This window comes from Camelus bactrianus, chromosome 35, assembly GCF_048773025.1.
Source record: "Camelus bactrianus isolate YW-2024 breed Bactrian camel chromosome 35, ASM4877302v1, whole genome shotgun sequence".
Lineage (NCBI taxonomy): Eukaryota > Metazoa > Chordata > Mammalia > Artiodactyla > Camelidae > Camelus > Camelus bactrianus.
In genome coordinates this window covers 7680866-7693257 of record NC_133573.1, presented here as the reverse complement: position 1 = coordinate 7693257, position 12392 = coordinate 7680866, and the positions used below count along the sequence as shown (strand labels likewise).

Here is a 12392-nt window from a genome sequence, read left to right as displayed (position 1 = left end):
GGATGAATCTGTATTTGCAGTCTTTAAAAGCTGCTGCTTGAGGGTCTGAAGTCCAATTAGTCTGAATCTAGGTGCTGACTGAGATCCTCCCCTTTGGGACAATGACTGTCTTAGCACACCCTCAACTACTGGGAGCTAGTAAAAATAAAACAGGATGACTGGAAAATCACAAAGGTTTGAGAGACAACAGCTTGGGCAGGGTTGAAAACTAGGGTTCATCTCCTCATAACTCTCCAAGACTCGGAAAGGTGACTCTTTCGTCTAATACACAGAAACCAACACAGAGTTAAGCAAATGAAGATACAGAAGAATGTGTCCCAAATGAAAGAATAAGATAAAACCTTGGGGAAAAAAAAACTTAATGAAACAGATATGTAATTTGTCTCATAAAGAGGAAATTTGTCTTATAAAGATGCTCACTTAACTCAGGAGAAGAATGAACACAGTGAGAACTACAACAAACAGACAATATAAAAAGTTCCAAGGAGAAGTAACAGAGCTGAAGAATAAAATAACTGAACTAAAAACTACACAGAGGGTTCAACAGCAGACTACACGAATCAGAAAACAGGATCGGTGAACTGAAAGGCAGAGAAGAGGAACTCAGAGAAGAAGAAAATCATGAAAGAAGAAAAAGAAGTGAAGATAGCTTAAGGGACTTATAGGACGTCATCAAACAGACTAACATTCACATTACAGGAGTCCCAGAAGAAGAGAGAGAAAAATGGCAGGAAATTTATTTGAAGAAATAATGACTGAAAACTTCTCTAACTTGGGGAAGGAAACAACACCCAGATCCAGGAAGCCCAGAGAATTTCAAAAAAGATGAACCCAAAAGACAACCACACCAAGACTCATTACAGTTAAAATGTCAGAAGTTAGAGATGAGAGAATCTTAAAAGCAGCAAGAGAAAAACAACTTCTTACGTGAAAGCGAATCCCTGAAAGACTGCAAGCAGATTTTTTTCAGCAGAAACTTTGCAGGCCAGAGGGAGTGGCATGATATATTTAAAGTGCTAAAAGAAGAAAACTTTGAATATGAATATTCAAAATATTCAAAACCATGAATATTCTACTAGGCAAAGTTACTATTCAGAATTGAAGAAGAGAGAGTTTTCCAGACAAGCCAAAGGGAAAGTAGTTCATTACCCCTAAATGGGCCTTAAAAGAAATGTTATAGGGACTTCCTTCAGCTGAAAAGAAATGATGCTCCTTAATAACACAAAAGTATATCAAAGTATGAATCTCACTGGAAAAGGTAGTAGCCAGTATGACAGTAAGACAAGAAAAATAAATAAAAGGAATTAAAAAAAAAAAAAAGAAAGAAAAAGGAATAAGTAACACTGTTGCTCTTCGCAGACGGCATGATGTTACATACAGAAGACCCTAAGGACTCAATCAAATCAATGGCAGAACTAACAAATTAAGTTGCAGGATACAAAGTCATGTACAGCAATCTACTGTGTCTCCATACACTAAAGTATCGGATAAATTAAGAAAATAATCCCATTTACAACTGCATCAAAAGGAATAAAATATCTAGAAATAAATTTAACCAATGAAATCAAAGACCCATTCACTGAAAATTGTGACACTGATGAAAGGAACTGAAAAACACAAATTAACAGAAAGATGCTTCACACTCATGGATTGGAAAAATTAATACAGTTAAAATAGACATACTACCCAAAGCAATCCACAGATTCAGGGCAATCCTTATGAAAATTCCAATGGCATTTTTCACAGAAACAGGACAACAAGTCCTAAAATCTGTACGGAACCGCAAACAGCAAGCAAATCTGAGAAAAAGCTAGAGGCATAATGCTCCCTGGTTTTAAACTGTATTACAAAGCTTTAGTAGGCAAAACAGTATTGTAAGGGTGTAAGAACAGACACACAGGTCAACTGGAGAAAGTAGAGATTACAGAAACATGCACAGATGGTCAATTAACGTATGACAAGGATCCTAAGAGCATACAATGGGGAAAGGAGAATCCCTTCAGCAACTGATGCTGGAAAAACTGGACAGTTATATGCAAAAAAAAAAAAAAATGAAACTGGGTCATGGTCCTACACCATATACAAAAATTAACTCAAAATGGATTAAAGATTTGAATGTTTGAATGTATTGAAACCATAAAATTCTTATAAGAAAACACTGGCAGGAAGCTCCTTTGACACCAGTCTTGGCAATGATGCTTTGGATTTGACACCAGAAGCAAAGGCAACAAAAGCAAAAATAAACAAGCAGGACTGTATCAGACTGAAAAACTTCTACACAGCAAAGGAAATAAGCAACAAAATCAAAAGGCAACTTACAAAATAAAAATATTTGCTAATCATGTATCTCCTAAGGGTTTAAAAAAAGGGAAGATTATCTGAATAGACATTTTTCCAAAGACATACAGAGGACCAACAGGCACATGAAAAGATGTTCAATGTCACTAATTATCAGGGAAATACAAATCAAAACCACAATGAGAAATCACCTCACACCTGTTAGGATGGTTGTTACCAAAAAGATGAGAAATAACAAGTGCTGGTGAGGATGGGAGAAAGGGAGCCCTCGTGCACTGTCGGTGGGCATGTAAACTGGGGCAGGCACTGTGGAAAACAGCACAGAGGTTCCTCAAAAAAATTACAAATAGAACTACCACACAACCCAGCATTTCCACGTCTGGGCATTTATTCCAACAAAACAAAAACACTAACTCAAAAAGATACATGCACCCCAATGTTCACTACAGCATTATTTACAACAGCCACGATATGGAAACAACCTAAATGTCTATGGACAGATGAACAGATGGAGAATATGCGATCCATACACACACACACACGTGCAAATACACACACACACACACGCAGGCATGTTACTCAGCCATTAACAAAAGAATGAAATCTTGCTATTTGTGACAATATGGATGGAACTTGAGGGTATTATACAAACTGAAGTAAGTCAGACACCACTTATACGTGGAAATGTGAAAAAAACAACCACCAGTAGCTCATAGACGCAGAGGACAGACAGGTAACTTCCAGAAGTGAGGGCAGGGGTTGAGCAAAATAACTTTCAGTTACAAAATGAATAAGAGTGTGGATGTAGTGCACAAAAGCATAAGCAACGTGTGGAAAAGCTGGCCTGTGTTGTTCAAGGCTCAGCTGTACAAATGGCCGACAAGCACACGAAAAGATGCTCGACATCATTAGTCATTAGGAAAATGCAAACAAAAACCCCAATGAGATGTCACTTCACACCTATTAGAACAGCTATCATTTCAAAAAAATACATAGTATGGATAAGGATGTAAGAAAGGATGAGGATAAGGATGTAAAGAAATGGAACTCTCACACACTGCCGGTATAAGTATAAAATATAAAATGCTGCAGACTGTGGGAAAGAGTCTGGTGGTTCCTCAAATATATAAGCACAGAGCATGACCAGGAAAGTCTCCTCCTAGGCCCATACCTTAAAGAACTGAAGTCTGAGATACAAACAGATACTCGTACAGTAATGTACACTGAGGCACCACTCACAACAGGCAAGAGATGGAAACATCCCAAGTGTCCATCAACACATTAATGGATAAACATATATATATTCCAAACTGTAAAACTTAACGCAGGGCTATAACGAGGATCAGATACAGCTCCAGGAGGAATTAGTACAAATGGAAGACAGGTGAGAGTTAACTCAGAAAAGAAGGACCAAAAGATGTAAGTCCAAGAGTGACATGAGAAATATGGGACCCAGAGACAGTCTTACACATATTTACCTGACATGCTAGAAAGAGAAATGAGAGAGAGAATGAAGTGTAGGTAATATTTTACGATGACAATTGAAATTTTTCCAAAATCCATGAAATACGTGAATATACACATTTAAAAAGCCAGAAGAATTCTAAGAAAGACACAGAAAAAGAAATTCTACCTAGACGCATAAGAGTAGAACTGTAGATATCCAAAGCAAAAAGAAAATCTTAGAAACAGCCAGAGAGAGAAGACAGATTACTAGAAAACAGCTCATCTCTAAACAGCAACTTGAAAGCTATCACTTCTTCATCTCCGGTTCTCAGTGAGCTGGAAAATAACGCCAGCCAACAATGCTACGCTCAGGAAGAATACCTTTCAAAGTGAAGGTGAGCAAAAGCATGTCAGACCTGGTAACAAAGAGGGTTTGATAGCAGCAGGCCTTCAAAGGTGGGAATTCTAAAGATTTTTATGTTAAGCAAATGAAAATTCATCTTGGATGAAAATGCCAAGTTGTAAGATGCCATAAAGCTGTAATGATGACGTCTTCAAGGTTTGGCAGGTTTGTTTTTTTTTTTTAATAGAGAATAAAATACATGACACAATAGCATATAAGGGTTTTAAGCTCTCTGGGTTGTCCAGGGAGGCAACAAAGGCACCAATTAAGAGGGGACTTTACAAAGAAGGGTTCGTGCGATTTCTAAAGTAGCCACTAAAAAAAAGAAAGAGAAGGTCTAACTTCAAAATAATTAGAGGGAAAGTCTAAAATAATAAAAAGATCCTAACCAGTCAAAAAGAATAGACTAGAACAGAGCAGAATACCCATCCCACCACACTACGTAACTGAAGATCTGATGAGTCGATGAGAAAGTAACATTCCAGGCTCAACTCACTCGTAAACACAGATACTAAAACTGTAGACAAAATGTGAGCAAACCAAATCCAGCAGATGATATGAAAAAAGATGATAAATTATGACCAAATGGGTTTTATCTCTAAAATGCAAGATGGTTTAACATTCAAAAGTCTGTGAGATTTATATGAACTCATCTACAAAACAGAAGCAGTCTCGCAGACAAAGTAAACAGTCTTACGGTTACCAGGGAAAGGGGGTGGGAAGGATAAATTTGGGAGTTTGAGATTTGCAAATGTTAGCCATTATATATAAAAATAGTTTTTAAAAAAGTTTCTTCTGTAGAGCACAGGGAACTATGTTCAGTATCTTGTAATAACCTTTAATGAAGAAGAACATGAAAACGAGTACATATACATACACACATGATGGGGACACTGTGCTGGACACCAGAAGTTGACACATCGTAACTGATGCACTTCAATTTAAAAAAAAAAAAGAAAAAAATTATCAGTGAGATTTACTATATTGAGACATACAGGAAACAAATCATGGGATCGTTACCATGAGTAAATAAAAAGCACTTGACAAAGTTCGGTGGCTAGTCATTTTTAAAAAGACTTCTGTAAATATAATGGAAGAGAAACAGACTCACAGATGTGGAGAAGGAACTAGTGGTGGCCACTGGGGAGAGGGAGGGGGAGGGACAAGATGGAGGGGGAGGATGAAGAGGCACAGGCTACCAGGTATAAAATAAGCTACAAGGATGTCCTGTTCCACACGGGGAATACGGCCAACATTTTATAATAACTATAAATGGAGTATAACCTTTAAAAATTGTGAATCACTGTACTGTATAGTTGTTAACATAATATTGTACAACAACTATACTTCAATTTAAAAGCTATATTGTAAAACAAATACATAAATTTTAAAAAGTAAGCAAAAATTTAAAAAATAAAGTCAATTGATTCCCAATCTTAAAAAAAGTCTTCTGTAAACTAAGAAAGAATAAAAGGAATCTGCCTTAATCTAATAAAGGGCATATATAAAACAAACAACCAACCAAAAAAACCTAGAGCAAATATGAGAAAGAAAAACTGCTGAAGTAATGCCTGTTGTGATCCAGAACTGAAAATAAGGATGCTGCGTCTGGTCACTCACAGTCAACCTTGTAGTCAAGACCCCAGAGAGGGCAGTCTTGGGGGGATGGCGGGACACGGGGAGAAGGAAATGAATTTGGAGCCCTACTTCACACCTTACACAAAACCTATTTAAAGTATCAGAGTCAAAATGCAAAAGGAAGAAGGGGTAACTTCCTGACCACAGGTTACGGAAATACTTCATGAATAAAATACAGAAATCACTAACCATAAACAGGAACATGGTGCTCAACTCCACTGACGCTTGTAACCCCTGCACACAGAACACGAAGGCGGCACAGGGTGAGAAGACACCCACAGAACAAGAAGGCGCTTGTAACACAAGGAACTAACACAACTGGCCAAGGACCGAATTTAGAAAATATTAAAACGTGCTACGTAGAAGACACTGCAATCGAAAAATGTGCCAGAGACTTCAATCGGTCCTTCCCACAGGACAAAATCTAAATGGCCAACGTGAAAGTCTGACACCATAAGCCAAGAAATGCAAATTAAAGCTACCGTGAACCATGCCTACACGTCCACCATGGTGAGCAGGAGATGTGTGGCCACAGGACCTCTCCCGCGTCCAGGAGGGGGAAAGGGGCTGAATGCAGAGTTAACGATGGGTCGCGCCTGTGTGATGAAGCCACCATCGAGATCCCAGGAGCCTGGGGTTCAGCGAGCTTCCAGGTTGGTAAACACATCTGTAGGCCAGGAGGGTGATGGACCCCAGCTCCACAGGGACAGAACCTCTTCATCTCTGGACCCTCCAGACCTCGTCCTATGTACCTCTTCATCCGTAACCTTCACCAGGTTCCTTTATTATATATAACCCGGTAAACAGAAGTTAAATGTTTCCTTAGTTCTGTGGGCTGTTCTAGCCAACGCGTGCATCCAAGTAGAAGACTGTGGGAACCTCTGGTTTTGTAGTGGAGATAGACCAAAGTTGTGAGTAACCTGAGGACCTGTGATTTAACTTGTATCTGAAGTGGGGCAGGGGGAGTGTCTTATGGGACTGAGCCCTTAACCTGTGGGGTGTGCGCTAAATCACTCCAACGTGTGTCAGAATTCAACCGCAGGACACCTAGCTGGTGTCGCCGAGAGCCACTTGGTGTGGGGAAAGACACCCCACACAACCAGTGGCAGAGCTATTTTGCGTGAGAAGTATTGTCTACACAACATCTTGTGTTTCTCCCTTACAGACTGGACAGTCTTTCTCTTCTCTTCTCCTAAATATTACAAAATCATTGTCATAGGGAAAGGCAATCAAAAAGGAGATAGCCAAACAATAAAGAAGAAAAACCACTGTAGAGGTGTGTCGGGCAGTTAATTAAAATATGATGCTTTTCCTATAATATTTATCTTATGTATCCACTTTCAAAAATTTGTAATTTGTTATTTTTTTCTCATTCTAAATAGTCACCACCAACCTAGAAAAAAACTCATATGGTGTAATTCCATTTATAAAGTTCGACGACAGGCAAAGTTAAACCCAAGTACCTAGGGATGCTTTAAAACATCTGTTTTATGTACAGTGCGAGACAGAAGTCTTCTCCTTTGCTGTCCATCTCTACGGAGGTTGAGGAGGTGGTGGCCGGGAGGAAGAACACGGATTGCTTTCTGGGGATTCAATTTCTTTACCCAGGTGGTGGTCACATGGAGGCTGGCATTCTAATTACTTTTAAAACTGTATTATAAAAGTTTTACATGCATTTCTGTATATATATTATATTTGACATTATACGATGTTTGTAAAAATCAGACCTCATGAATTTATCAAATTAAAACTAATATAGGTACTATGCAGGGAAACAATGATGCCGTAAGATTCAAAACAGAATGGTAACTATCACAGAAAAAAAATCCAGATCAACTGGCTCGTTGATAAAACTATTTCCCAAGGAGGGATTGGTAACAATTCGGATACTGCTACACACGGGCACTGGAACTGAACAGTTAAGCGAATGGATGGTGGTGGGCGGTGAGAGCCAGGTTTCTAACTGTTGGAGTGGGAATTTACAGACAAGGGAAAGAGGCTAAGTGATCGATTTCCTAACGGATCAGAGCTGGAGACATCAGTAAGAATTTGTATTTAGTTTAATATAGTTACAGATGGTTGCACACAGAAATGTTCATATACGTGCGTACATACATAGGTTAGTACACATGCATGTGTTTCTTTGCTCTGTCAAGTGACAGGGCTTAAAAGGAACAACATTCTGACAGCCATGTGCAAACCTGTCATCCAGATCTTGGTTTCTATTCCCATTTCCCAGTAAAAAGAATAGAGGCTCCTTAAGAGAAATGGCTGATTCTAGAAGAGCTCACTGCAAGATATGCCCTCAGGGGGAGGGTACAGCTCAGTGGAGAGTGCCTGCCTAGCACGTACAAGGTCATGGGTTCAATCCTCGGCACCTCTATCAAAAAAAAAAAACACAAGCCCACATTGACAGGGATACATAAAAGAAACCAACTGAAAAAGCTCCTGGTGCTCAAAGCTGGAACAATTTGGGCAACAAAATAAATTAAGTAGTATTGGATTATATCCCAAAGTATAAATAAATATCCACCAATCCACACTGACATGAAACAATGATTGAACAAATTAACAGGAGAGAAGAGACAAAGTATTCCAAATAACATATGTGGATATTTAACTCTCAAGGAGCAAGAGCCTAAGACACCACTCTTTGAGCGCAGGCTGCACACAGGGATGTCCGCCCAGAGAGGACGGTGGGGAAGGGTGGGCAGAGAGTGCCTTTACCGTGGGGGACGTGACCAACACCACTCAGCCCATTAGTCAGCACCCACAGTCGTGAACCAAGTTGATAGTACGTATCCTTAGTATTAAATATGACAGTGACACTTTACATCCAACAGAGGGGAAATTCTACCACACAGACCTGACCAGGACTCCTGAAGACTGTCTAGACATCTCATCAAAAACAAGGAAAGGCTGAGAAAACCTCACAGCCAAGAGGAGCCTAATGAGACAATGACAACTCAACATAATGTGAGGTCCTGGACCCCAAAAAAGGGTACTAAGGGGAAACTAAGAAAATCTGAATGAAGTGCAGAATTAAGTTAATAATAATAATGTATCAATATTGATTTCCTACTTGAAATGAATGTACCAAACCAAGGTAAAATGTTAACAATCAGGGAAACAAGGAATAAGGTATATTGGAACTCTCCGTATTGTCTTCAGAATCTCTAAATCTAAAATCGCTCTAAAAAAATTAAAAGTTCCACTGAAAAAAAATTTTTTTAATAAGATCACCAGAGTATAGAAACGAAGAAAGAAAACCCAGAACGGGTGTAATGTTGATGTACAACAGAGAGGCTATTACAGATCGATGTCAAAAGGATGGGCTATCAAGCAAGTGACTCTGGGGCCACTGGCTGTTCACGTGAGAAATGAGACTTGATTAGGTTACTCTCTCATTCCACGTACAAACTAGTTGGACTAAAAAACCAAATGTGTAAGAACAAATTTTTTAATTATTAAAAGAAATCTTAAAGAGTATCTTCATGATCCTGCCTTAGGTAGGGACGGGCCTTCTTAGGCAGAAGGGAAAAGAAAAGAAAATTTTGATTAGTCTAAATAAAAGTCTTCAACTTCTATTTTGAAAATGATACCATTTAAGTAAGAAAAGAAAGGACAAATGACTGACCTGAAGGAATGGCGTTCAACCTAAAATGACCCAAAGAGTTGATATACAAAATACAAATAAAGAAATACTATGAAAAATAAGAAAATAATAAACCAATAAAATAATGGGGGAAGGGTACGAGCAGACAAATCAGAGGAATAACTGGCCATTAAATCAACAGAAATAAATGTTCTATGTCAGTAAAGCACACTTAACACTGAAGATACCGTGTTTTCCCCATCCAATTGGTAAAAATTATCAAGATATAGAATACTGAATATTGGCAAGAATGTAGGGTTAAAGATTTTTAACACACTGTCCATGGATTAGTAAGTGGTTTAACCACTCTGGAGGATAACTTGACAACATCAATTAAATGAGTACATCTTTTATCTCAAAATCCTACAAAAGGAGCAAAACTACAATTTTCCTTAGCAGGAGTCTGATTCACTGAACTGTGACACAAAGGAAGACCAAGTATTAGTTTAAAATAATGAGGAGGATATATTTATATCATTATATACAGATGTATGCAGAGACAGAGATACACACATCATAGAAATACCTCTTCAAGACATCTTACTTGGAGGGAGAGGGTAGAGCTCAGTGGTAGAGTGCGTGCTTACCACGCACAAGGTCCTGGGTTCAATCCCCAGTACCCTCATTAAAATCAATCAATCAATCAATCTAATTACCTCCCCCCCAAGAAAGATGTATCACTTGGTGAAGAAAGAAAGTTATAGAATAATCCAGAGAGTATGGCAGAATCTATGATTAAAAAATAAAGAAAAAAGACATAAAACATATTTATGTACATACACATTTATGGATATATGCACCCAAGTGTTTAACATACAGAAAATTCTTGCAGGATCCTCATCAAATTGAGAAAGAAAAGGAGACTGAGGGGAGGGGAAGAATGGGCAATGAGTTTCCTTCCTTTATCTATGTATCTTTGGGTGGGGGAGGTAATCAGGTTTATTTATTTTTATTCTTTTTTTATTTTATTATTTTTTTAACAGTGGTACTGGGGAATGGAACCCAGGACCTCATGCATGCTAAGCACATGCTCTAGCCCTGAGCTATACCCTCCCTTCCTATCTCTGTCTCTTTGATGACAAGAATGTTTTTATGCATTACTTGTGTAGTTTATACATTTTTTGCTCTCAAGTGACATAAGCAGAGAGAGGGAGAGGAAGGGGTCGAAAGGCACATAGGAAGTGCTTCCCCACGTGAGCACTGCGTGCATGGGGGCCACCGCTGGCCGGGTGTCTTTCTCCTGCCCCATGAGCTCTGCCCTTCGCTTATGCTAACGCTGTTCCCCTGGGGACCTGATAACAGAGCAATGGCAACGCCACAGCTAAGCAACGCCGCTGATGGTAAAAATGACCCCTGACCGGTCAACTACATCTGGTCGACAAGGAACACAAGGAAACCATTAGCATTCGAGTGTTACACCACACTCTGGGGCTCCCCAAATGCAGTGACTTGTAACAGTCACCTCTCCTCTGCCTGACCTAAACCTCACTGGGACACACTGGTGAAAAACTCCCACGAAGCCAGGTGTAAGTCACACAGGCATTCTAGATTTGCACCACATGGGCTCACTCTGTGTGTAAAAGTCCTTTCTTAATCCTAAACAGCCAATGCCATCTTTCATAATTGACACCTAAACTGGGGATAGGATAGCTCAGTGGTAGAGTGTGTGCTTAGCAGGCATGAGGTCCTGGGTTCTATCCCCGGTACCTCCATTAAAATAAATAAGTAAATAAATAAACCTAATTACCTAGCCCCCTAAAAACCAAAAACAGAGATATCTAAACTGCCTCATAAACTATCAGTGCTCCATTTTAATCATTTCCCATGTTAGATGTAATCAACACTATTCTGCATTCAACTAAACTGAGGCATTTTTTTTTTTTTGGTGAACAGCAAGGCATAACACTTACTCATTACATAACTGTAGGAAATTTACGGTTCAAATAAATTGTATCTATTAATTTCCTAAACCACTGTGGAAAGTCAAACCATTCATTTTATATAGTCGAACACAACATGGGACTATATAAAAACTGAAAAGAAAAAAAAATCTTTTTTTTTTCCAGAGGAGCTGGCTTCCAAGTTAACATCTTGAGGGGAAAAAAAAGATTTTTATGTAATTTAAAAATCAAAATCACTTCCTAAGAAAAACTAACCCTCGGTGTAAATCACGGTAGAAAAACATCACTCTTGACGGATACAGACAAGATAGAACCTGCTAAAACATAAGTATGACCACACTCGAAATAGCAAAGAACTAGACGTGCAGCGCAACATAACAAGGAAAAGCAAACCTGTGATTCAGCTTTTTTAAAATTATGGCGTCAGTGAGCGTCCAGTTAAAGAAAAGAGCTGTCTCAGCTGGTTACAGAACAGTATTAAACGGAATAAATTCAGTATGGTCAGTGCAACACAGAACATTCCTTTTAGTGACATTCTATGCCACCACCTCTTGGGAGCACTCTTAAAAATGGAAGGTACAGCTCCAACCCCACTCACCTTCTATTTTAAAAATTCTAGGGGAGAAAGGGTCCATGAATCTACACGTTGTAAAAGTGCTGATTCTGGAGAAGCCCAGAATAAGGCTTCAAAGGGGCACTGAGCACCCCCATCAGCTCAGGAGGAAGGGATCTCACACCTACATCCACCTGAGAGTCTGTTCCCTTTCTTGGAAATCTTTACTCTGAGTATCACTAAGCGTTACAGCTGATAACAAGGTGAAGGATGTTCATCTGTTTTCAAAGAATCCTTTAATGCCATGTATCAACTTCAGAATAGTTCTTCCCTCTGGATGGGAAGAAAGAAAATGGAAAAATGGAGAAGAAAAGGGGGGAAATGAGAAGTCTGACGCAAGCATGGCAAAAAAACTTCATAGCTATTACTAAATCAGAGTGAAGTGTAATGTATCACAGTATTTCCCACACTTTTCTGTATCTTTAATATGCTTAATTT

General features: G+C 38.9%; 1 protein-coding gene and 1 non-coding gene across 5 annotated transcripts in view; one reads left to right on the top strand and one right to left on the bottom strand.

Annotated features, from left to right (window-relative positions):
• MPP7 (MAGUK p55 scaffold protein 7) overlaps positions 1-12392 on the bottom strand; it is a 223151-nt gene that overhangs the window by 150032 nt on the left and 60727 nt on the right. The gene's annotated exons all lie outside the window — the stretch shown is intronic.
• On the top strand, positions 9994-10065 carry TRNAG-ACC (transfer RNA glycine (anticodon ACC)). Its single transcript has one exon. It is a non-coding gene; the product is annotated as a tRNA-Gly (tRNA).